Source organism: Hoplias malabaricus, chromosome 5 (genome assembly GCF_029633855.1).
Source record: "Hoplias malabaricus isolate fHopMal1 chromosome 5, fHopMal1.hap1, whole genome shotgun sequence".
Lineage (NCBI taxonomy): Eukaryota > Metazoa > Chordata > Actinopteri > Characiformes > Erythrinidae > Hoplias > Hoplias malabaricus.
In genome coordinates this window covers 29,421,976-29,448,495 of record NC_089804.1, presented here as the reverse complement: position 1 = coordinate 29,448,495, position 26,520 = coordinate 29,421,976, and the positions used below count along the sequence as shown (strand labels likewise).

Sequence of the window (26,520 nt, the reverse complement as noted above, 5' to 3'; positions counted from 1 at the left end):
ATAAATGACACAAAATACATTCAGCTGTGAAAAGAGGCTTGACATTAATTCATTCATGAAAACCAGCTGAATCTTGGTGGAACAAATCAACTTATGCTTGCTTATCATCAGCAACACAATTTCCTCTCACGTTTCTGGTGATTAAACAATGTGCAAAGAGAGCGGCAGCATGCTCAAATCTTAAGCACTATACACTGTGTCCAACAGCTTGTAGACTTTCCTTATACATAAAAGTTTGTCTTCAGTTGCGCTGACAGAGATGGAGCATTTTCCTTTTTATATGTCCTAGAGTTTTTTTTTCTTACTGTGTCCAAATGTTTGTAGACTTTCCTTATACAGATGTCAAGTTGTGCATAGACAGCTTGGATATATTTTCTACTAGAGAAACATTAAATGAAACGGAACCTTTTGTCCTTAAGCCTGAGTTTTTTATAAAGGGGTTACAAAGCCTTCCAGCTTTTGGGCTCTGCTGCAATGATAACCTTTAGGGTGAGTTAGATTATGTTCCAACATTAAGTAAAAGTCACCCAAATCCAACTTGTGTCTTTATATATGGCATAGATATAACATTTGTGTGGCTGTGTGTACAGCAAACATCACACTGACTTTTTGTGGATGGATTTGTGCCACTTTCATATGTGGTATCAGATGTGGATAATAGAACTATAAGACTCATTTATTCTGCGCTCAACCCTTAATGTTCTTGTAGCTGTATAGTTATGGTTAGGCCATCAAATCGTCACAGAAAGTTCCAAAACTGTATTATAAACCTTCCTTGAATAGTAGGCTGTAAAGTTGAAACAGCTACTAATTACCCTATTAATACCCTGAGAGCACATTCATAAGAGGGTGTCTGCAAAATTGTGGCCATAAAATGTAAATTTTCTGGTCTTTTCTGGTAAATGAGGCAGCTCTGGCAGCATTGTCAGCTCTTATCTAACATACATCTGACTGCATCCTCATAAAATGTAATGGCTTGAAATAAACAGAATCCATCTGAAGCAGCGCTTAGCAACACACAATGAAATCTGTTAACAAGTGTCAATAAAGACAACATGTTTTTGCTGTAAACTGAAAAACAATTTGCTCATGTGAACTTGCCACAGTGATCTTGGGCTGAATTTTTAATTACACTCATTTCTGTAGCCCATATGGGAGATGTCAGTGCTAAACTTTACAAGGTGAGGTGTGTTTTGCACATACCAGCGCACACACACTTCACATTATGCTATTCAGCCAAAGCTGTTTTTTTTGTTCTTTCAAAATGTAAACCTAACTTTCCCTTCATAAATCCTGTACAAGCATAAAGTATGACAGAACCCAACTGACTACAGTTAATCCAATCAGGATCGATATTAGAAGAGATTCTGAATGACAGAGGGCTTACAAAGTGAACATTCAGAAGCATATTAACTCGTATAACAGTACGTAAGACTGCAGAAGACTTGTTGGCATGTTAGACATTTGTGGTTTTTTTTTTCTTTTCTACACAGGTTTTATTTAACAGTGAAGCAGCATGCAGGAAAACATGTTTCAGTGGTTACCAAGCTTAGTGCTAAAGCTAGATACAGTCAGCACCAGAGCAACATTACTTCAGAAGCCCCTGGACTCCCAGCATTGTAATTTTAATAAGAGAAGAAGATACAAATAAACTGAAGTGCAATGAATCATAGTATAATTTCAAAAAAAAAAAAAAAAAAAAAAAAAAAATAATACAAAAAAAATGACTGGCGCCTTGCTTGTGATTGCTAAGTGATTAGAAACAATGAATGAATGAAAAATAAATAATAAAAAAAAATAAATTTCCAACACCTTTGTTAGAAATGTATTTCCTTTTTTTTTTTTCTTTTTTTTTTTAAAGCTAACCTCTAGTGCAGCTAGAAGAGTTTGAGATGAATTCTGACCCACAGTCTTCACAGCAAAAACCTGTCAACATATTCTAAACCAAGCTTCTAGCTAAAAATATGCCCATGTGTTAAAGGCACTAACTCAACAGACGATGCTAGTTCACTTCCTTTTTCTAAGCCCACTGATGTGGGCTTTTTGTGGAAGCATTAATATTTTTGCTGCTTGGAGTCAAACTGTTAGTCTACCATTAGCCCAACCCCACAGGAGATTTAATCCTCAAACTTTAGCTTTGAACTTCACAGAAAGGGCCGAAGGTTACAGCTTGATCTTTTTCCCTGGATTTAAACAAGTGGAGTCCATGTTTTGAGGTTTGAAGTGTGGTGCTGAATACTTGATTACAGAAAAACTAATCAATTAATATGTACAGTCTTAATTAATACACTATGTTTGTGGACATATATTCTGGACATTTCTTGTCATTTCGTGTTCTACTTTTTGTGAGGAGACTTTAAACGAGATGCAGGGAAATACATCCAAATCCTCACACAAAATTAGCCATGAGAGCACTAATGAGTTTGAGAAATTATGTGGATTTTATTTAATTTTTTATTTTGGTAAGATGCTGTTTCCACAATGGGTGCAGGTCAAAGTAACTGATTTCACCAATACATTTTCAAATTTCAGCTTATTGTGAACTTATTCTTCTTAGTCAGGCTTAACCCTAAGAGAGTGAAAGTCTTGAAATAAATCAGTTTCAGCAAATCCTTCCAATTTTCCTGTTAAATACAAACCCGATTAAAGGTACTTAGTTTAAACATGTTACTCACACAAGCAGCGACCTGCCGTGCTTGAAAATAAAGGAATGGTTACCAAGGAAGTTTACATTTCCCCTCCAACGGGGTGTGACACACTGATGATAAAACGTGCTAAAACATTCTTCCCAGAAAAGGGTTTATGCAATGTTGCGTGCACAAAAATGCCTTGATCACTGAGAACACCCTGTGGTACAGTTAAGTGGGAAGTCAAGCAAAAAAGAATAAGTTAATTACACACTGTGCTGGGAGTGTGTTAATATTTTCATTAGCTGTGCTACTGTACTGAAGGCTGAGAGCAATATCTGTACATGGTATTTTGGTGGCTGTGAGAAATAAGACGTTACATGCTAATTTTGATATTTGTGGTTTCATAAGATTAAAAAAATTGGGCTGATGCCATACATAATTTCTCTTCTGCAAATGATCTGCCCTCCAGTCTGTTTCAAAAAAGAAAAGAAAATAGCCTAATCACTTAATGACCACAATGCTTTAGCAAAATTATGGCTCTGCACAACTGTATGCACAACAGTTATTACACATAACATTAACTTTGTGCATGTTATTTCATCCTGTATATTCACCCTGACTTACCATAGTGCGATAATTGGATAGGGAGGACTAGCACACACTCCCTCTGAGACAAGTCAACTGCCCAATTCTGTTTTGTTAGCTAACAGAAGTATGCCTTGACTAGCTTTGTGCTGAGAGTTACTGGAGAGAAGAATGCCCACCCTATTCATCCAGAAAGAGCAAGCCCCATTTATGCACTGTGATAAATGGACAGTGAACTCACAATTTCCTGAGGACAATTAGACCAATGCTGAGACATTGTGCCACTCAGGAACTCCAAAGTTGAAGAATAGTCTTAGTTTTTTTTTTTTTTAGTCTTAGTAATAAAAGTGTGCCTCCACATTTAACGTATCCATTCAATTCATTTCAATTTTCTTTATGGAATGATTTTTACAACTTATTTTCTCACAAAGCAGCTTTACAGTGAGTAAACAAGTGTAAAACTGGTGAAGAAAAACTCCAGATTATAAGGAATAAACTTTGAGAGCCACTAAGAAGCCCTTTGATCAACATCACAGCAAAACAGACGAAGAGTAGGGCCGTATATAAACAGAGAGCTGAATAAATGGAGAACTGTAGTTGTGTGTGTGTGTATATATATATATATATATATATATATATATATATTGGGGATAGTGAGAAGCAGAATAACAGCAAACAGTTCTAGTCTTATCAGTCTCAAAAACCCAGTCTCATCAGTAAGCTGCTGCTGTGAATCCAAGTACACGTAACAGAGAAAACACACACACACACACACCCACCCACACTTGGGTCAGTGAGCACACACACTTGGAGTGGCATGCAGTGCCCTGGGAACAATTTGGGGTTAGATGCCTTTCTCAAGGGTACCCCAGTCTTGAATGTTGAGGGAGGAGAAATTGCTGTTCCTAAACTCCCACAGCCCACTATTTTTCTGCCGGTTGAGAAGATCAAACTGGTGACCCCTCAGCCCCAAGCCCACGTCTCTACCTTTGGGGCACAGCTGCCCTACATTATGTTTTTACGTGACTCAGACTGGCAACAGATTTTTTTGTTTTTTGGTTTAAATTTGTAATACCTCTTTAAATGATACATGTAACAAACATTATTTGAGACAAATACCCAAATAATACAATATAAGAAATCGTATTAATCAACCAATACGACAAATAAGACACAATAAACGCAAAAAATACATTCAGGATTCAACTGCTGGCACTTTCCACCCTTCCATGTAATCTCCCAGTTCTGAAGGATTACAGCTGAACAGAAAGGAATGCACTGTTGGCCAAAACGTGCATGTAATGTCAACAGGCGCATGAGATTGGGAGAAAAGATCAGGCCTGGTTGCTGTTTGAAGACTGTGACATTTGAAGGGTGCCTGCTGAAGGTCATCCATCTCATTCTGTAACACTCTGCCGTGCTAAAGCGCTGGAGCGCTCTCAGTGCGTCACAACACATCAGTTTGACACAGTCTGAAAATTTCAGCAATTAGAGGCTGACCATTGTGATGGGTCATTACTGTGTTCATTTTTATACAGTGTATACAGAGCATTTTCTGTATAGAATTTGAGGAGTGATTACAGAGAGGAGTTTGGTGTGTTTTCCCTGGACACTTTTGAGTCGCCAATCCACCTACCAACGTGTTTTTCATGCGAGGAAACCGGAGCACCCATAGGAAACCCACGCGGACATGGGGAGAACACACCAAACTCCTCACAGACAGTCACCCGGAGCGGGACTTGAACCCATAACCTCCAGGTCCCTGGAGCTGTGTGACTGCGACAGTGATTGGAATTGCTTAGATTTTGAGAAGCATAAAATGCAACCAACTTTTAAGACTGGGATTCAGGATTGTTGCCTTGAAACAAACATTCACATACACGAGCGCGCACACACACACACCCACACATTTTTTTTCACTTCTGCTGAAAGGCAGCCGGATGGTGACTAGTCCTCTACTCATCAATCCCAAACAAGCCCTAATCATCCTCCTGCTTGTTTTCATGGCAAACACAAGGCTGGAATTTCTCCCTTAGGCATTAACTGTGGTAAAGCATAAGCGTTTAAATATTAAAAAAGCAACAAATAAACTGCAACAGCACTCAAAATTACCCATAAACACGTCTGAAGCAGCACTAAACAACAAAGTAATACAAGAAATTAAGTCTTATTTAAGGTCACAGCAAATACAGTGAAAATGCTGTGTATGTAGTCATTGTATGAAGAAGATAATCGGTACCACTTTAGATTAAGATTACACTTATAAACATTTATAGATATAATAGTTTTAAATTAGATTGTAAATACTAAATATTTCAGGGTAAAATATAAACACAGACCTAAGAAAGTCATTTCACATGTTAATTTCATAAAATTGTTAAACTTATTAACAAATATGAGCTGACAGGGTTCATATCGACTGATGAAGACATTCTCAGAAAAAAGGTACATTATTGGTCACTAAAAGTACAAACAGTGTTTAAAAGTCCAGCTGTGTTCCCTAAAGGTACATTACATTCTCTTTTCCAGAAGGAGAGGTGAATATTTAATGAATTTTTTATTATAGAGCTATGTCAAATATAATAATAATATAAGTCCTGGAGATGAAATGGAGTGTATGAAATCAGCACATCCTTAAAATCTTCAATTATTATAGAATAAGGTCCTATTATGTTCCCAAATTAATGGTCCAAATATTTACCCTTGAGAGTACCACCACAGAGACAGCAAATAGTACCACCACAGTGACAAATTAACAGTGTAAGGTCAGTATCCGGAGAGATCTGAGGTTTAACAGTGCAGCGTAGAAGGATGTGGGTTCACTATTTGGCAAACAACATGTCACCATTGGCCTTTCTATCTATGTGTATAACTGATTATAAATGACTACATATGCATTAACAACATTAATAAGAATAATATATTTTTATACATAATAATAAAAATATATTTTTAAGCATTTTTAAATGTGTAGTTTTATTGTAAAAAGCTATCATTCAATTTGTTTAATAAAAAAAATTTAGACATTTTTGTTTACAACCTGAGTTCTGCAACTGAACTTCTTGCCCATTCTTCCCGTAAAAATAGACTTAAGCTGCTCAACACTCTGTGCTTGTCGTCATCTGATTCTCCTCTTCACATTGTGCCATACATTTTCAATAGGCAACAGATCTGGATGCAGGCACATGCAATCAATGTTTACAAAGTCATGCTGTGGTAACTTGTGCAAAATGAAGCCTGGAATTGTCCTGCTGAATACGCCATTTGTCATTCCAAAATACCAATATAAGCCTCCACATCAAATGGAAACTTATGCAGATCATCCACGTGAGGGCAATGGTGCATCCTGGTGTAATCACAGATAGTGGTATCTGACTTTGGGCCCAGAGAACTCCCCAGCATTTCTGTGTAAAATTGATATGTCTTTCTCTTTGTATAATCCAGTTTCAGGTCGATTTTCTTGATTCAGCTGCAGACCGTGTTAACCATGTTTTTCAGAACATTCGGACATCAGATTTCTAAAAACTTTTTACTCTCATTTTGATTGAATTGCAAGCATCACATTCTATTTTTTAATTAACATATATTTTTTGTTGCCCCCTGCAGGGTGTATTCCTGCCTTGCGCCCAATGATTCTAGGTAGGCTCTGGACCCACTGCGACCCTGAATTGGATAAGCGGTTACATATACAGATAATGAATATTTTTGTTGTGGGGGACTGCAATTCTCTTTTTTTATAAAAAGAGTTTTTGATTGCAATCGTAAAGGTCGTCTTTAAATAAAGGTTCAAGAGAATTATCAACTTACAGATACAGGTTTTTAATGACATTTTACTATATGGACTTTTCTGGAACTGGATTTGTCTATACATTGAAGCAGAATAAGTATTCAGTTGACAATAAGACAATACGTTTAATACTAGCCACACCAAACAAGTTAAAGTGATAGCACACACATTTTCCTCTTATTAGAAGTGTACTCGATCAGACAAAACATGTTTTGTTTTTAGTTTTGCAATGATGCTAAGACACATATGTAGCTAATAAGTAAATGAAGCTTATAGTACGAGTCAAATGTTTTGACACGCCCACTCAGAGGGTTTCCTTTGTTTTGAGCCATTTTCCACATATTGTGAACGTACAGGACCAGTCAAAACTTTGGACATTTTCTCATTCAATGGTTTATCTTTGTTTTTTTATTTTCTACATTGTAAATTAATATGGTAGACATTAAAACTACAACGGAACACATATAGAATTATTTAGAAAACCAAAAAGTATTAAACAAACCTGAATATGTTTTATATTTAGATTCTTCAAAGTAGTCATGTTTTGCTTTGATGACAGCTTTGCACACTCTGCGTTCTCTCAATCAGCTTCATGAGGTCGTCACCTGGAATTGTATTCAGTGAACAGCTGTGGCCTCGTCAAGAATTAATCTGTAGAACTGCTCGCCTTCTTAATGTGTTTTGAGACCGTAAATTGGGTTGTGCAGAGGTGGAGCTGGTACACAGTTCTATACAGTGAAAAGCCCTATTCCACCAATGACTAATGAGAAGATGTCTCCAAACTTCTGATGGGTATTGTATATGCCTACTTTTAAAAAACTGACAAAACCATAGACAATGTTCAGGATTCATTACATGCTGCTAAATCATTTATTGAGTCTAACGTTACCATACTCATTGTCAAGAATTGGCTGGAGGAGTAAAAACCCCTCAGCACTGGGCTGTAGAGCAATTAACCTGTATTTTCTGGAGTGATGTTGTTTCATCCAAAAGCTTTGGGACAATGTAGAATAGCTTTGGGGAGCCAGAACTAATTATCCACCATCAGTACTATCTGTACCAGACCACACTAATGTTTATGTAATCAAATCATCACACCAATGCTGTAAAATGTAGTCTATAGACTTCCTAGAAGTGTAGATGCTTCTACTACAGCAAAGGAGTGACACACTGCACATTAATACCCTCATTTCAGCAGAAATGTTGAGCTATATTGTGTGCCTCTAAAAAATTATATGTAGGTGAATACCTCTGTACAATTACAGTTCGTCATATCAGTACACATGACTCGGCACATTTCAGAAGAGCTTCTAAGCTCCAGTCCTACGTTTCCAAAGCAGTGACTCACTAGAGCCTAGAATATTAACTAAAAAAGACAGTGCTGCAGTCTCTCTTCAGCTGAAAAAAGCAAAAGCTTATTCAAATGCACCACCATGAGTCACTCTGAACTCATCCCAACAATTAGAGGCATTAAAAAATGAAATGTTTGTTTTCTGCTGCAAGGAGACAAATGAACTGGCATGGGATCCATGCTACTTAGTGAATACAGCACATATTGGCTTGGTTATGTTTTAATTGCTTTTAAATCTAAAGCTAATGTGAATGGTGTCTCTTTCATAATAACAAGTGATGCATTATTTTTAATTCCATTTGAAAGCATCAACAAATTACAGAATGCTACAGCATGTCGTACGCACTGGATCACAAATCTACTTATTTTAATGCTGTAATGATATGCTTTGAGACGGATATTGCTTTGTATGTATATCAATATTAGCATCACAATAATTTAATAGGAAAAACACCGTTATGGCTCAGGTGAGGACTACCTAGACTAAACAGGAACAGAACATTAGAGAAATACAGTTTTTTTCTGATCATGGAAGATCCTATAACGGCATTACTCTTGGCTACACAGGTGACAAACCCAGACATTGATCCAAGTTCTATGCCGAGATTTTACAATGGTGAGCCAGTATTACACTATAACTAATCGGGTGCATTAGCAGTTGAAGCAATAGCAGCATACAAGCAAGCCATTTTAAAATCCAGGCCTGGAACCTGGATCAATTCTCAATGGTGTTTGGACTTGTTCTAGTAACATGTGGTCCTGGAGCTTCAAACCATTTACCGATCCTTATACTATTCTAAGTAGTCATCCAGGGTTAGAGGTGTGCAATATAATGATACATTATGATGTGTGCTTCGTCTAAATGTTTATACACTTTAGACCTATTTGACATTGATCGTGTTGATCTCTGTGTCAAGTGGTGCTGCTCCAGGGTACTCGTTTTATTTCATGCTTTTTTAATGGAGGTTACCCAAACTGGGTTCACAACTAAACATATGTCCACAATCACAGCACCATAAATATCTGAATTTACTAACAGCCCTTTTACACCAATGAGGAACCTCTGTTCCTTTTCACAAGCCTTAGAACAGTTTGGCATGTTTCTACCAATATAAATTGGCTTCTGAAGCAGAAAGATTACTTTCCATCTGGAACCAGAAAAGAGAAGGTCCTTCACAGTGAACCGTGTTGACATCTGTGGGCGTGTCGCGCTAATGAAGCTTCAGAAAGAGCACAGAGCCTCAAATGAAGTGTTACAGTGGGGCTGGGCAGTGGCAATTGCAGCATGTTTTTGATGTGTGCTAGGTAAATGATTAGAGAACTGGATGGGTCTGTGTAAGATTTTGATTTGAAATAGGAAAATGCAAAATGGGGAATAACCCATTATCTGCTTTCTGATCTGGAAACTCTTTAACCAGAAGTACTGCAATACTGGATCGATGCGTGGAGCGGATAGAGCAAGCCTCTCTTCCGCTTCTCTGCTCTAAGATTCAATTTAATATGTAGTCCTCATATAGGGGACATACCAGATATTCAACTGTTAAGAACAGATACTAAACATGATCTTAGCCAACAGGCAGAGAAGCATTTGAAGTGTTTGTGTCTGGGTGAAGTTAGACTGGGTCCTGAAATATCTGTGATGAGTCATGCTGGGTCAGATAACTTGGGGGATGCGTGCCTCAGACTGCAGCACTGAGGGAGTCTGGTATTTTAGGCCAGTTTGGGTTGGTAGGGGTGTGTTTCTGCACACAAACACCCAGGGCACACTCAGCGAGACCAAAGGGGAAATGACTCAGTGATGAATGATGCCAGTGTTCAGACTTTCCTCAGGTGTCCATTTTAGGTTTAGAACAAGAGTACAGTTTCATGACAACAGCAACAAAAATACTCAACAAATATTAGCTAATGAGGGGAATGAGGAGAATATTTTAAGCGCAATCGGCCCTACTTATTACGAAGTTATGCTGCAATGAATGAATAAAACATACTTAGATCTATTTTTCTTGGAACACATTTGTTAGAAAACTTCAGGTTTGTGGTTCTAATTTTCCATTAGGGTCAAAATGTTTTGGGAGATCATAAAAAATAAAAATATATATTTTTAGCCAAACACTATATATTTTGCGACACACTTTTAAAATGTTAATGTGGCTTTAAGTTATGGGTTTATCTCGCACCATTCAAAGAGATGAGAGTCTGGTCATGTGTAAATGGAAGTTACTGTCTGGTTGGCAATGGCAAGACAGCCATCTGTCAGGATCACACTGAGAGCATAAAATTTATAGGACATTTTTTAAATGTAAAAGACACTTGATGTCATGATCATCAACACTGTATTACTATGTAACAGTGCACATTGGAATTCTGTATATAGCGATAGACACTCGATGAATAAATAAATAATTAATAGGCTCCTGTAGGAACAATAGGAGGTTGAGGTAACAACGTGGAAGCACTAATTACATATTACATCCTACACATAGCAAACATTAATAATAAGACATTATCTTCATGCCCTATAGGACGCTTGTAATAAAACCTTGCCAGCACTTTGATAACAAAAGTAATCTTAAACCTCAAGAGTGGCTCTCCTGGTTCATAAGCACAGAGGATTTGATTATTGCTGCATTATCTGATAGCAAGCAGCTTAATGCTGCGTAATCTTCCCCTAAAAAACTGAAAATCCCTCCCCCCCAAGGACACAGCGGAGCCAAAACAGCAGAGCACATCACAGAAACAGAGAACCCAGCATGCAGGGAACCTGAGGCTAAAAAAACAGTGGCAGGCCAGGACGGGATATACTCAGATCAACATTGATATTAAATAGAATGATGCCATTTCAACGTTAACCCCTTAAATTCATGCTTAGTGTTCAATTATCAATCTTATGACTTATTCTGCTGCTACCATATTATTATTACAGAATCAAGCTCCACCCACATGTCCCTTCATAGCAACGGTTGCTAGGTTAGACAAACTTTACCCAATATTAATACAATCTATTCTTCCTAATGTCAAACTGTAGCTAACAAATCAGTTTCTTGTCACAAAAGCATCCTTTTAGAGTATGTTAGGTGTGTCCATGAAAGGTTTTACTTTTAATACATATCAGCTGTAGTTTTCATATTATAATCAATGTAACACTTGAATGTTGGTCAGCTCTCAGTTCTAAATTTAATCAGGGAAATTAATGAAAGAAACTCACTAAAAAGAATGGTATTTTTGCGAGAGTTCCATTAAGTTTGGGCCAACTTTGGGGAACATCTGCTATGAAGCAGTGCATGTGTGGGTACAACACGGGTAGGTCAGTTGATGAGGAGCTAAGAGTTTAAGAGGTTAATCTGTTTTATTTGAGTTGATCAAAGCCTTGTCCAATTTATGAACAAGTGAAATTGCACTGGCGTCTGGTTACATGGAATAACCAGAGCAAAAAGCCCACAGATCAATGTGCTGCTATATCAAGAGACGCAGAGTGCAATCTCAGCATTGTATGTAGAACACAAACATGGAAAGGAAGATGGTTTAGATTTGTGCGCAGGCCACTTCGGCTGCATTTACTGAAGTTCAGCATAACCTCTCTTCCGCTTAGTAACTGAACAGCATCAGCATGACATCAGTGAGAGCGAGAGAGAGCGAGAGAGCTCTCTAAACCCAGGTAAAGTAAGAAGAAAGAGAGGAATGAGGCAGAGAGAGAGAGAGAGAGAGAGAGAGAGAGACAGAATGACAGCCGTATGCCCTCACATCTGCTGCAGTGTCAGATACCTGCAGAGACTCTGAAACGCAAACACCACACACACACCCACACCCCTACCTCTCGTGCTATGTTCATGCCGGCCGGCATAGCGAACAGAAAGTTCCAGACTTCTCTTCCTCAGATAGACGGACAAACAGAATTCACAGTGTAACTCTCACATGCGGGAAACGAGGAAAACAGATTAAGCCAGAGTCAGTGCGTTCAGCAGCTGCAGTCTGGAGCTGTGTGCTTCACCCAGGATAGTGGCACTGCACTGGACTAAACACGCCCCTCCACTCATTCTCCATCTTTGCACTCCTCTCTCCCTCCCTCGCTCTCTGAAATCCTTTCTCGTCCGCTGATGAAGCTCATGCCTGACTGCACCCAGTGCTGCAAGGTCAGAGTGTGGATGAGAGAGACACATGCACACACACGCAGAGAGAGAGAGAGAGAGAGAGAGAGAGAGAGAGAGAGAAGAGAGACTAGAGGGAGGGAGAGAGAGGAGTGTAGGAAACAATAAATAAAAAACAGATTGATAAGAGGAAGAATGACAGAGAGAAACAACAAAAAGGAAAGCAAAAGAAGGAGAAAGACAGGTAGACAGCAAAAGAGAAAAAAATTTTCTAAAAGAACTAGACACCAGACAGAGAGAGAGAGAGGGTATAGACTAGAGGAAACAATGACAGTATCAGAGTTGAAATAGACAGAAGGACAGACCGAAACAGTAAGAAGGAAAGGACAAAAGACATAGGTTGAAACAAAAATAGACAATGTGAGTTATAGAGAGAGAGAGAGAATGCAAGTGTGAAATACAACAAGGAAAGAGAATTTAAAAAAATAAGACAATGAATTTAAAGAACAATGTGACCCCCTAGAAAGAATAATCAAGACAGAGAGTGACAGACGGGACAGAGGAGAGAAGAGTGAAAGTGGGAGAACAAAGGAGAGTGTGTGAGAACAGAGGGAAGCAGAGAGAAGAAAGAGAATGTAAGAGTGCATTAAATTCTCTGAGTGGAGCTCCTGCACAGTTGAATTAGTTCACAGCACAAAGCCTGGAATAACACAGGCAGGAAAAAACCCCGCACAACAAAGTTCCAACTAACTCTGCTCTCTGGAAATTGAAGACAGCAAGCAGGCTGCCATTTGAGGTTCAAGTTCATTTGTAATGAGTGGGTCTCATCTGCTAGTGGCCACTGACTACATAGGCAGCTGTCTAAGTTGTCAGCATTCCAACACTCCCCCCCAGCCTTAAAAGAGATGTTAATGAGATAAACTGGTGTGATGATGTTTTTACTCCCCTCCACTCTCACAGTCACCTCGGCAAGCAAAGTTCCCTCAGAGTTCAGCGCATGGATCCTGCTCCTGTGCTTTTAGCACATTTTAATACATTTCACTCTGAGGAAAGAGACAAAGTCAGTAGTCGGCAGTCAAATACAGGTAATGTCTGTGTCACAAAGCTCCAGGGTCCTGGGTTGTGGGTTCAAGCCCCGCTCTGGGTGTCTGTGTGGATTTTGGTGTGTTCTCCCTGTGTCTGCATGGGTTTCCTCCGGGTGGTCGGGTTTCCTTGCACGGTCCAAAAACACACGTAATTAGGTGGATTGGTGACTCAAAAGTGTCCCTAGGTGTGAGTGTGTGAGTGAATGAGTGAGCGTGTGTCGCACGGCAAAGGACTGCTGCACCCTCCAGAAAGTGTTCGCGCCCAGTGATTCCGGACCCATCGTGACGTTGAACTGAATAAGTGTCCTAATTGTGACCTACACACTAATACTGTAGAATCTGTACTAACCCTAAGAGTGTGTGTTCAGCAGGCTAATACACAAAATATTAACATACTACTTACTTACTAACAGAAAGTGAAGTAGCGCACAGTGTAGGTCATAATAAACGCTTTCTGCAATAACAAAAAAAGAGGATGATCCTTTCCCCTGCCTGCTGTAACTGGGCTTTCTTTGATAGCTCTCACTCTGTAGTGTGTGTGTGTGTGTGTGTGTATGTGTGTGGAATTAGCAGTAATAGGATTGGGGGCTGATTGTTGTTTCGGCAGGTGGTGTCCTCGATTAGCTCACGTTTACATTTACTTTCAAAAATATACACAGTGCTGAAGCTTTCAGAATCCAAAATGGCACCTAGGAGTGTGTGTATGTGTGTGTGTATCTATAGCAAACCCACATTTGTGTAATGTTGGAGATTTCCTTCACTACCATTATCCTTGATCTGAAAATTCAAATATACAATGAAGCATGAGATGTTTAATAACTTAAATTAGCTTCTTCGTGGAAATGTCATGGAAAATATACTTTAGAAATCAGCAAAGTTAAAATGGTGAAATAATGTTTTTTGAAAATGACACTGGCCAATGAAACTTGTGGCCCAAACTACAGATGTGTGGCCAGAAATTTGGAAACATATTTATCACTGCCATTCAATTATCACAACACGCTTTTTACCAAAACACATTCAAATGACGGTTTTTCAGCCAGACTGAAACTGATAATGTACAATCCCACAGACCAGCCTCCATCTTCATAAGGTTTGGATAAATTCTCTCTGTGACTGTAATCATAGATCTAAATATTTTGCTTCCTGAAGGAGCAAGTCCTGTTAATGAGTTTGGAATATCAGCCTGTAACATCAGAATCTTGTGACATGCTCGACAGAATGTCATGTATTTCTCAGAGTCATACTTCAGCCATTAATTCCTTCTTCTGCTGAGGTGACTGTGAGGAGTTTGGTGTGCTCTCCCCGTGTCTGTGTGGGTTTCCTCTGGGTGCTCTGGTATCCTCCCACGGTCCAAAAACACACATTGGTAGGTGGATTGGCAACTCAAAAAAATCCAATTACACACTGGCGCCGCTCCAGGGTGTGTTCCTGCCTTGTGCCCAGTGATTACAGGTAGGTTTTGGACCCACCGCGGTTACAGACAATGAATGAATGACTTCTGGAGGGCCTGGGCCAAACAAGACCCATGGAGGGTGCTCTATTTGAATTCACTCCATCCCCTGTAAAGTTGGGAACAGTACAAGTTTTTGTGGTATTTAATGCATATTTCGTGTGTGTGTGTTTTGTGTTAGGGCTGGATGGTGTTTATTGATATGTTTGATGAGTTTATTCATGCTCTTTAAAGGGTGTGAAGGGCTGGATGGTGCTCACATTGCTCTCTACTCTACAATGATACACCTACAGCACCAGGCCCATGGTTCAAGAACTGCAGTATCAGGACTACATTTGTAGGACAATGTGTTAAAATTAAACTTTATATTTCAGAATTTCACACACCAAATATGTCTTGAGTGATTGATTAAATTTCTGTAAACATGAATATTTGCTCATAATTCTGAATGAAGCACAATAATAAACAGACAAAAATAATTTGACGGCCAGTAATCCAGGCCTTAGAGTTGTGGTGTCCCAAAACGTCCTTTGCACTACAAATCTAGCACAATCTTTGCAGTAAGTGATGTCATTCAATAAACAAACAAACAAAAAATGACCCAATAAAATGAGGTAGGTACAATCCATTCAAGATCAGCCATCTGTTCCAGGGATGTTTCATTACGGAAGACCAAGCCATAAAGGGAATTCCACTGGTGAGTTCATGATTCTGATTTACTGCAGTCAGTCTAATAAAAAAAAACAATCAACGCAGCACAGAAAATGTGTGAAAAGCCCTAAATATATGGCCTCCTCATGGGACACACACACATACAAACAAGGTGCAGCTGGATTTGAATGGAGGAGCTCCTAAAAGACTCCTCAATCTGCGCACAGCTGTGCTCCCCACACTTGCTTTCTCATCCTCTGCTGAGAGTGCACTGACACAGTGTTTTTATGTCTCGCCAAGATGTGGGGTCATATATATACACCTGTGTATATACACATCTCTGTTGATCTCACATATCAACCATAATGAAAACCACCTTGTTGCTGCACTCACTCTCCCATCTCTCAGCTCCAGAAGCACTTTGTAGCTCTACAATTACACACTGATGTCCTTCTGCTGCTCTTGATACTTTATTGGGCCCAATTTCATCCTGTTCTTCAATGGTCAGGACGCTCAGAGGATTCCAAAAGAGCAGGTATGATGTGGGTGGTGGATCATTCTCAGTGCTGCAGTGACACTGACATGATGGCGGTGTGTTAGTGTGTGCTGGATCAGACACAGCAGTGCTGCTGGAGTTTAACCCCTCACAGTCACAGCTGGACTGAGAATAGACAACAAGCAACCAACACACACTGTACAGCGACAGACTTTACATCTCCAAGGTGGAGATATATACAGGAGAATGTAGACAGTGTGGACAAGGCATTCTATGTGGGCAGGTGAGGGATTAAGGTCATCGTTATCAGGGCTCAGGAAATCAGGCCTTAGATCAGTAGTTTGGGGCAGGGGGTTTGTGTTTGTGTGTGTTTGAGAGAGAGAGAGAGAGAGGAAACTAATGAGGATAAAGAAACTCTGGCTTTAATCTGCTGAGAACTGTACAGATTGTGACATGCCCAGTCCTGCCGACAGTGACCAATTCAAGGTTTCCTTATTTAGAAAATAGAAAGTGCACTGTAATGGAACAATCTGAAGGTGGCATTTCAAATGAATATACAACTTAATACTCAAAGTATGCAACAGTTTTTCAAATGTAAAACGAATCTGTCCTTTTTGTTTTTAATGTGTCTATTCAATAAAGCTGTGTAAAAAGCACCTGCATTCACTTTCAGGCTTTTAATCTCCATTTATAAATCAAATCAGGGTGAAAATCACAACCAAACTGAACTGTTGTGAGGTCAGAGACATACACTCCTGGCACAGTCAACAGTGTCTGCATTAAAACAGAGGACAGCTGTATAACAAATTACTGCAGCAAATGTTCAGGCAGAGCACTACATAGTGCAGAACATGCACATTCTAATCTGACAAATCCTCCTATAATATGTCCATATACCACTATCTATATACTGTGCATTTTTGTTAAATCTCATAAAAATGCCTATTTTTTTTATTATTCACTCAGATTAAATACATCCAGAGGGCCTTGACATCCTGTAAGAATTTCAAATAAATTGTAAAGATTCACACTGTAATTCAGAGTGGCTCAGTGAAATGTGCAGTTCTATTTAGGAAAAAGATACAGATAAGAACCAGACGTCTGAGCGTTTACTGCTTTTAAAATTTCCCTCAAGTAAATGCATTATATAAAAATGGGTATGAATGCATCCTGGTTTTATGATCGTGCTGACATTTTTTTTGAGAAATATACAGTACTGTGCAAAAGTTGTAGGCACCAGAGGCTATGAGATGTAAAAAGCTATTTTTCTGAGCAGTACGTGTTTATTTGCTAAAAACAAACAAACAACAAATAATGCCCAACATTAGAATAAAACCAAATTACATTATTCCAGTGAGTGTGATACTCTGTGTGTGAATGTGTTGGTTTAACTTTTTCCAAATCTCTCCTCGTGGAGTCTGTATTATTTGAGGTTATCATCCAATACCTAGTTTTAGCGGTTAATAAATAATGATTATAAATAATGCATGCTTTTGATTGAACAAATTCATGCAATCAAAAAATATTGTTCTTCAAACTCACTCACATCTTTTATGTTTTATTTGTTTTATATATATATATATTTTGTATTTACTGTGATTATATATAACTTTATACAAGCACCACGCTTACTGAGAAGGCATTAGTATAAATATATATATAAAATTATTTTAGGTGCCTAAGACTTCTGCAGAGTACTGTATTTTCATAAAAACATGCCGGACTTTTTAAGGCAAACTATTTCTAATAGTTTTCCTGTTTTAATACATAAGCACTATTTTTTTTTACATTTTTTTTACATTTCATGTCAAATCTTTGTCTTACTGGAATTCTGTGAAGCTGCTTTGTGACAACATCAGTTGTAAAAAGCACTATACAAATAAATTTGATTTGATTCATCATTGATATTACACAATAAGACGTAGGTTCAGTTGTGGTCAAGAATGAGTGTCACAGAATGGGCCTGTGGAGGCTCAGATTGCTCTGCTCTGGGCTTGTTTATGATTACGGAGTGGCTTCAGGCCTCAGAGGAGCATCCATATTATGGCTACACACAGGCCATATAAAACAAACTCCACTCATACATACTCCAACAGTGCTGCTGCCTCTTGGCTTACAGGTGACTTGTGGCTGATGTGTGTGTGTGTGTGTGTGTGTGTGCGTGTGTGTGTGTGTGTATGTGTGTGTTTGAGTCTCTCTTTGGGGCATCATACTGAGAAATTACAGTCCCATGCACTCCATCACACACACACACACACACACACACACACACACACACACACACACACACACACACACACTAAAGACAGAGGGAAGATTGAGGGGAGTATCTAGTCATAGGTGTTCCAACACTAAACCATCAGAAAGCAATTTCTGTAATACTGAGTATGTGTTGTGATTTAAAAAATAAAAAATAAAATAAAATAAAAAAAGGCTTAACAATAGATTGTGGAACACTTGTGTGGCTCTGACAGCCACAAGGACATTAGTAAGGACAGGTCGCGTTAGATGAGTAGTTCTGGATCAGTGGAAGTCATCCTAAAGGTGATCTCTCTCCAGAAAGTCTACACAGTCCTAGAAAATCTAGCCCCACTGCGTCACAGATCAGTGCTGGGGATATTTATACCCCTCTAGCCATTGGCATTGAGCATGGTGACCTTAGCCTCAAAGCAACCCCCTCAGCGCCCCTCTTCCTGCAATCCTGATCTATATCAACCAGACCCAGAGTCTCTATCTCTTGAAATCCTGTTACACAGCGCAATCCTGTCATGAAGTATTCACCAGCACTGTCAGAGTAAATCGAGTTTGTCCTAATGTCATGTTCTGTACGTTCGCTTTTCCAGCGTGATGCAGATTTATTTCCCAATCTGCTTATGACGATGGTCACACTTGGAAAAACAAAAGGGCTGGTTGGTGATTAAGAAAATCTCTCACCCTTAGTTTCTTTCATCCCATTAGAGTTCCTGCCCTGTGTCTAAGACCTCTGTCTCTGGACACTCTCTTGAGCAGAGGTCATCAAATCAGATTTTATAGCTATAGAAATGTTAGAACAGTGATTGTTTTATACCTTTTCAATTATTATTATTATTATTATTTTAGGGATTTATAGTACCAGTCAAATGTTTGGACACATCTTCTCATTAGTCATTGGTGGAATAGGGCTTTTCACTGTATAGAACTGTGTACCAGCCCCACCTCTGCACAACCCAAGTTACAGTCTCAAAACACATTAAGAAGGCGAGCAGTTCTACAGATTAATTCTTGACGAGGCCACAGCTGTTCACTGAAAACAATTCCAGGGGACGACCTCATGAAGCTGATTGAGAGAACACAGAGTGTGCAAAGCTGTCATCAAAGCAAAAGGGGGCTACTTTGAAGAATCTAAAGTATAAAATGTATTTCGGTTTGGTTAACAGTTTTTGGTTTAATACATAATTCCATATGTGTTTCTTCATAGTTTTAATGTCTTCCATATTCATTTACATTGTAGATAAAAAAACAAAAAACAAAGAAAAACCATTGAATGAGAAGATGTCTGGTACATCCACATGAGGATAATGGCACAAAACAAAGGAAAACCTTCCTGAGTGGGTGTGCCCAAACATTTGACTGGCACTGTATATGTATTTGAAGTCTTTGAAACATTCTGTGTGGTATGTTATACTCAACTCCAGTTTGAAATATTCTTTCAAATAATGAGCAGATTGTTTGTCACCCAATAAAACTGACAGACCAGAAGTCATAAAATCCGGACACTTGATCCAATATACAACACTGCAATTAAATTCTGATTTCCACTTGCTCTCGTCTGCTTCCACTGACCACTTGGAAGTGAGGAAGAGGCAAGGAGGAGCGAGTTTCAATCCGAACAAACTCACGAACACCAACATGCATCCCACTAGCTGATTTCAAATCAACAAAAAGGTTAAGATTTCAATGTGTGACCACAAGAGCTGAACATTAACTGAGTATTTGTTTCAATGTTTATGACCTAACCATAGTGTGGAATGTATGTAAAATATATCTTGTAACAATGTATTACATGTTTTTGATATTTTAAACATTGTGAAGCAATTTTTTTGTTTTTCCTTACAATTATAAACTGCTTTGTTCAACATTTTTTTGCTGTTGCTATGAAAATTGTGTCACATTGCAATGCATTCTGGGCAAGTTCTGATTCTGAAGTGGATATAAGTGTTGACTTGTTCCCTCGCCCCTCACAGGGCTCATGTAACACACTTCACTTCAGTTCATACAGTAATAGAACTGCCTTTAAGATGCCGTCAAGAATTACCCCAAGGGAAAGTGGTGAGGCAAAGTGTGCAAGGGCAAGTTTAAACCGGAACTGAAACAACACAGGTTATAACTGCAACTGCTAATGCACCAGCTGGCCATTGTAAAATCCCGGTCTGGAACATGGATCAAGTGTCCAGATTTAATGATCATTTTTATTGGGTGTCAAACAATCTGCTGATTATTTTGAAAATTACTTGAGGCAAAAACCAAACTGGAGTTAAGATTAACGAACCACAAAGATATGTTCAAAGACTTCAAATACATATAGATCCCTAAAAAAGTAATTTACAACACGTAGTGTCGCTTTCAAACAGCTTCAAGGTCCTGGGGTTGTGGGTTCTGCGAGGAGTTTGGTGTGTTCTCCCCGTGTCCATGTGGGTTTCCTCCCACGGTTTAATAACACGTTGGTAGCTGGACTGGTGACTCAAAAGTGCCCCTAGGTGTGAGTGTGTGTTAACCTGTGAAGGACTGGCACCCCCTCCAGGGGTGTGCCCAGTGGTTCCGGGTAGGCTCCGGACCCACCAGCAACCCTGAACTGTCGGTTACCGACAATGAATTAATGAATGAATAAAGTAATTATCGTTCTTCCAACCTTTGTTGTGAAATTAAAGGTTTTAATAGATTTTCATTAGTAGAAAGATATATTAACAGATTCTAAAAATGTGTTCCTCTACTCCTCTGTGCAGGCCATTTGATTATATTCAATAACTATAAACCATTGCAACCATAACACCACTGCAATTGATCTCAAAGGTATTAAATGGTTCTTTATCACTCCAGAGAACACTCTCAATGTTTCATATGTCAATGCTGGGGGGGATTTATACTCCTCTAGACTATGCTTGGTGTTGAGGATGGTGACCTTCTCCAGAATGCCCCCTTTGAATTTTTATTCAATTCTTTTCTATATTGTATAAATTTTGTGCCAGTGTCCACAATGAGTGCCTTTTAAAGTAGCCGAATTAAATCATTCCAAGGGAAATCTACAAAGTTGTTTACAAATTCTTTTTGTGTGTGTCCCTCAGAATCAACGAGTCTTAATAAGTAAACTGCTATGACCAAGCCAGCTTTCAACTAATCCCTATGCATTTAGTAAGAAGAGAATCTGATGAATGCTGAAGTAGTCATTCATTAGCTACATAATGAGAAAAAACACCAGATTCAAAGTGGAAGTTGAAAGTAATCGGATAACCCTGTCAGAAATAACTGACCATATCTGCCTGTTTATACAGCAGTGAGTTAGAACCTACAGTATTTATCCAGTAGGGGGAGCTCTCACACAATTTAGACACAGTAAAAAAAAAAAAACAACAACAAAGCATGAGAAAGCATATAGGACAGATTAAAGCAAGGCATCTGTACAGTGGGAGCCAGGACCTTTAAAAAATAAGTTAAAATTATAAAATTTCTAACAACAAATATGTTTCACAACATACATCCAAATCAAATCCACAAAGATTCACTAGTCCTCTTTTCCTGTCCCATGTTTGGCTTTTCTATCATCCAGGATATCTTTGCCACCTTTATCGCTGTTCTACAGCACGCTCCATGTAATTTGCTTTAATGTATGCTGCTGTTATAGCTGCAGTGGCAAAACCTTGCCTCAACCAATTAATGCAATGCAGGAGTCAGAGCGAGCATTCTGACTGGCTGAGGCCACTCAGGGGAACTCATTACAGAAAGCTATAGTGGAGAAAAAACCTTGCTGGCAAAACTTCTGACATGAGTTTGATCACTGCGCCAGAGCAGGTCCACAAAGCCAAGAGAGCCATTCCTACTCATCCTGGAATGCCTACAGTCCCATAATGATATTTTAACACAAACACACACACCCACACACAAAAGTGTATTGGAAGTTCGAAACCAATTAAGCTCCATTAAAATCTTAAAATCTGTTATTTATATCCATTACAAAATCCCTTTTTTCATTTGACTTACATATTATATACACAATATATAGACTATAGTATCATTTCATGATATACTTAGATCACTGAGGTCACCTGTGTTAGCAAAAGGTGATAAGATCTATAGTAGTAAGATCTGCAGTGTCTATACTAGGGCTGCACAATATAAACTATATGGACAAAAATATTGGGACACCTACAAATTACACCAGCAAGAGATTTGATGACATCCCATTTGAAATCCATAAGCATTAATATGGATTTGGTCTCTCCTTTGTAGATGCGTTCTTCCACTCTTATGGGAAGGCTTTCTATGGGATTTTGGGAGTGTGTCTGTGGGAATTTTTGATCCCTCCTCCAGAAGAGCATTCGTGAGGTCAGACACTGATGATAAATGGGAAGATCTGAAAAAAACAAATTCACCCATGGACCTTGCTTTGTGCACAGGAGCACAATCAGGCTGGAACAGAAAAGGGCATTTGCCAAACTGTTTTGTCTTAGTGTGCTGACATATTAAGAGTGAATTCCCTTCACTGGAAATAAGTGGCCAAAGCCAACCCCTGAAAAACTACAGCATAGCATTAGCCCTCCTCTACCAGACTTTACTGCTGGCACAATTCAGCCAGGCCGGTAACATTCTCCATCTGACACTTTGCTTTATTCTTGGTGACGTCAAGTTTATAAGCAGCAGCTTGGCAATTGAAATCCATCTGAAGAAGCTCCCAACACAGTTTTTGTACTGATATGAATGCCAGAGGAGTTTTGTAAGTCTGCAGTAACTGGGTCAACGAAGCATTGGTGACATTGTGTGCCTCAGCACTCGGCAAGCCAGCTCCATAGTTTTACATGGTCTGCCACATTGTGGCTGACTTGCTGTGGTTCCTAAATGCTTTTAAATTTTTAATAATACCACTCACAGTTGATTGTGGAATATCTAGGAGGAAAGAAACTTTTGTTGTGGCATCCTGTTACAGAACAATGCTCAGATTCAGTGAGCTCAAGGCAGACTGCATGGCTAGGTTCTTTAATTAACGAATCCATGGCAAGGAGGTGGATTGATCGTGATGATTCGGGCCTATAATACAGATAACACAGAAGGCTGTATGTTTTTGTTTTTTTTTTCTTACTTTTTCTGTGAATACTTTTGACCAGTCACTCCTCATAGCTTCAGATTTATCAAAACATTAACTAATAAAGGAAAAATGTTTTATGGTTAAAAAAAAACTCTTTTCTTTTGCCACCGGTGATCTATAGCAGAGTAACGAGGCTCTCACACAGCATTCACCTGCACCCCACAATGCATTTCAGCTTCACTAGCCGCTACCATATGCTGTGTGTATGGTGTTTGAGTGAGTGTGTTTACTCTGTGCCATGCAGCAAAGGCAGGATTTAATGACTGTTTACAAGCTGCTGTCTCCCCCCTCCCCACAAACACACCCCTGGTAACCCCTCTCCCTCTCTAGCTCTCTCTCACTCTTTCTCTCTCACACACACACACGCACACGCACACGCACACGCACACACACGCACGCACACGCACACGCACGCACGCACACGCACGCACACACAGACACACACACAGAGCTGTCAAAGCCTTGCCCCAGTGCTTGTGTGATATCTAGGGGATTCTCAGCTGGGAACAGACCCTCAGGGGAATGGAGTAGAAGCATTCAAGTCATCCTCAAATCAGAATATTTTGCATGATTATTCATGCCCCTGGTCATAATTCATCATACCATTTAAAAGAGAAAAAAATACATATTAATGTAATCATTAATCAAAATGAGTTTTGATGACTCGTAAACCGTAAACATTTTTTTTATATTACTTTTGGTTACATCAGCATAGATCTTTGGGCAGAGAAAAATAATATTAATCAATAACATTCTTTACCTCTCACTAAAACATACTCATCTGTTTCACTCAGATAAAAAGAACACAAAAGTCAAAATGTGGAAAATTTCAAGCTTCAACATGGTTCTGCAGAGTTGGGAACAATTCTAAATATAAAAAAATATATATATTTGCTAAATATGTAAATGTACATGAGGGTTAGGATTTGTGCTCTAAGGTAAACAAGACACATCCGATTTGATTTGGCAATATATATTATTTCAGTACTTTTCACAGATATTTAAGTTTTTAACCATGTTAAAATATCCATGTTGTGGTTTTAAACACTAGATAGTGGACATATGACAAGCGAAAACAGCAGTCGTAAAGGCCACAGCTGAACATTTCTGCTTTAATTCTGCAGACTTCGGCAAAAGACATTAATAATTAATCCTATATGAGCTATTACCCTGGTTGACATTCTGTTATTTTGTGTGTATTGTCTCTTATACTTGTGTTTTACCATCCATTCGGACACGGAATTCCATTGTTTTGAACAATGACAATAAAGGCATACACTGACTTCCAAAGACGATATGAAATGTATCAATTCAGACAGCCAGGGTTTCTTACATCATAAATAAAAGACCCAATCCCATTAACATGTTTTGTGTGAGCAATTAACATAACACCATTGAGAAAAAGAGAGAGGAAACAGATGTGTTCTGTTGTCGGTTGCAAAGTTAAAAAAGAAGAAGCGGTGAGTGTTTCCCTGAGTTATGGCACAAAGCAGAGCAGACCTCGAGGAGTTTCGGTGAATTGTGAAAACTGACAACTTGTCATAGAGTCCCTGTCTTCAGCTGTGTGATGTTGTAGTGTTGACATTTCCCTTAGAGGCTGGACAGTTCCTCATAAGTGTAAAACTTGCTCCTCTCTGCAGTGAAGGGCTACTTATCTGAGAGTGACCAAGTGCAGGAGAGAGCTACAGGGGCAGCAAGGCAAGAGCAAGAGCGGAGTACTGCATTCATGGTTGACGGTAAGACCCTGCAGTTTTTCAGCTTGGAGAAGCACCAGTGCCCTGAGCATCTTGCGCAGAGGCTCTGGTGGCATCACAGAACAGCGAAGAGGTAAGCAAGGGAAACATCAGTGGAAATATTCCCTGGACTGTGCTTGATGATCTGTGTGAATGACTCAGGAGTTTTTGGTTTAAATAATAGCTAGTAAACTCAAGCTGCAGCGTTAGGTGGTGAGAGAGGCGGAGTCCAATCTACATATTCATAGATTCATTTGTGATTACTTCACATCCTACACAGTAGGGCTGTGCCATACCGTATCATTCTCAATAATAGTGTCATAATTTTTAAAACGATTTTAAAAAATCAATATCGTGATATCATGATATTGTAACATGTTTACCTAACAACGTCATGCAATTAGCCATAATATGGCATATATTCTTTATATGAATCGTTTAGGCACGGTGAAGTACGTTGGAAAGTGTCTCTGAATGATTGAAATTTGTAATAAAATAAAACTTTTTAAATAAATAAAAACATTAATATAATTATATAATTATAAATAATTTTTGTTGTTGTTGCAATAATGTGTTCTTGAAATGAATAAAAGTATTTTTCATTGTTTCATCATATCGCCAAGGATTTCGTTATCTTGAAATTACAATTATACATTACACACAAACAAGCAGACAAAAGAAGGCTTTAAATGTGTACACCTAATAAAATCAGACTAAACGTCATATATCTTCACATCAAGTATGGACTTTTCCAAGTCAGGGCTTTACCAGTGAACTATATGGCTGTTTTTCATAAAGACTTTGACTTTTCCTGTAAACTGGTACAACATTTGGCAATACAACCCCTTCCAGACTAAGATCTAGTGGGTAGACACTAATGGGAGATTTAATCTTTCACATGTTCACTGTTATTAAAGCAAATTTACACCAGTTTTCCATTATCCCAAATGAAGATTAGTGTATTTTTCTCATTCATTTCACAAACAGTGACGGATGTTCTCTTTTATAAGTTCTCTGTTCGAGTTTACTGTTGGCACATTGCTAATTGGTGATGAAAACCTTACATTTTGAAGCTGTAACACTGGAGTGAAGACAGATGGATCAGGATGTATGCGGCTATTCCTCAAGTGGCCATAATCTCCAGAGGGTGACATTATGACAGCAGCTTTGTAGCTGTAGTATTAAAGCTAAAAAAGCAAACTATGAACACAGAAACTCAACGACAAGAGGGAGAGGGGAAAAACTGCATATTTGATATTTTTCTACTCTAAACTATGCAGAGTACAGCTTTGGCTGTATTCCATATGTTATGTACAAAGCTGAAGGCA

At 38.8% G+C, this 26,520-nt stretch overlaps 1 protein-coding gene and 1 non-coding gene across 5 annotated transcripts in view; both read right to left on the bottom strand.

The window, feature by feature from the left end:
- iqsec1b (IQ motif and Sec7 domain ArfGEF 1b) overlaps positions 1 to 26,520 on the bottom strand; it is a 302,557-nt gene that overhangs the window by 60,135 nt on the left and 215,902 nt on the right. The gene's annotated exons all lie outside the window — the stretch shown is intronic.
- On the bottom strand, positions 9,752 to 9,942 carry LOC136698548 (U2 spliceosomal RNA). The gene has a single exon (XR_010803124.1). It is a non-coding gene; the product is annotated as a U2 spliceosomal RNA (small nuclear RNA).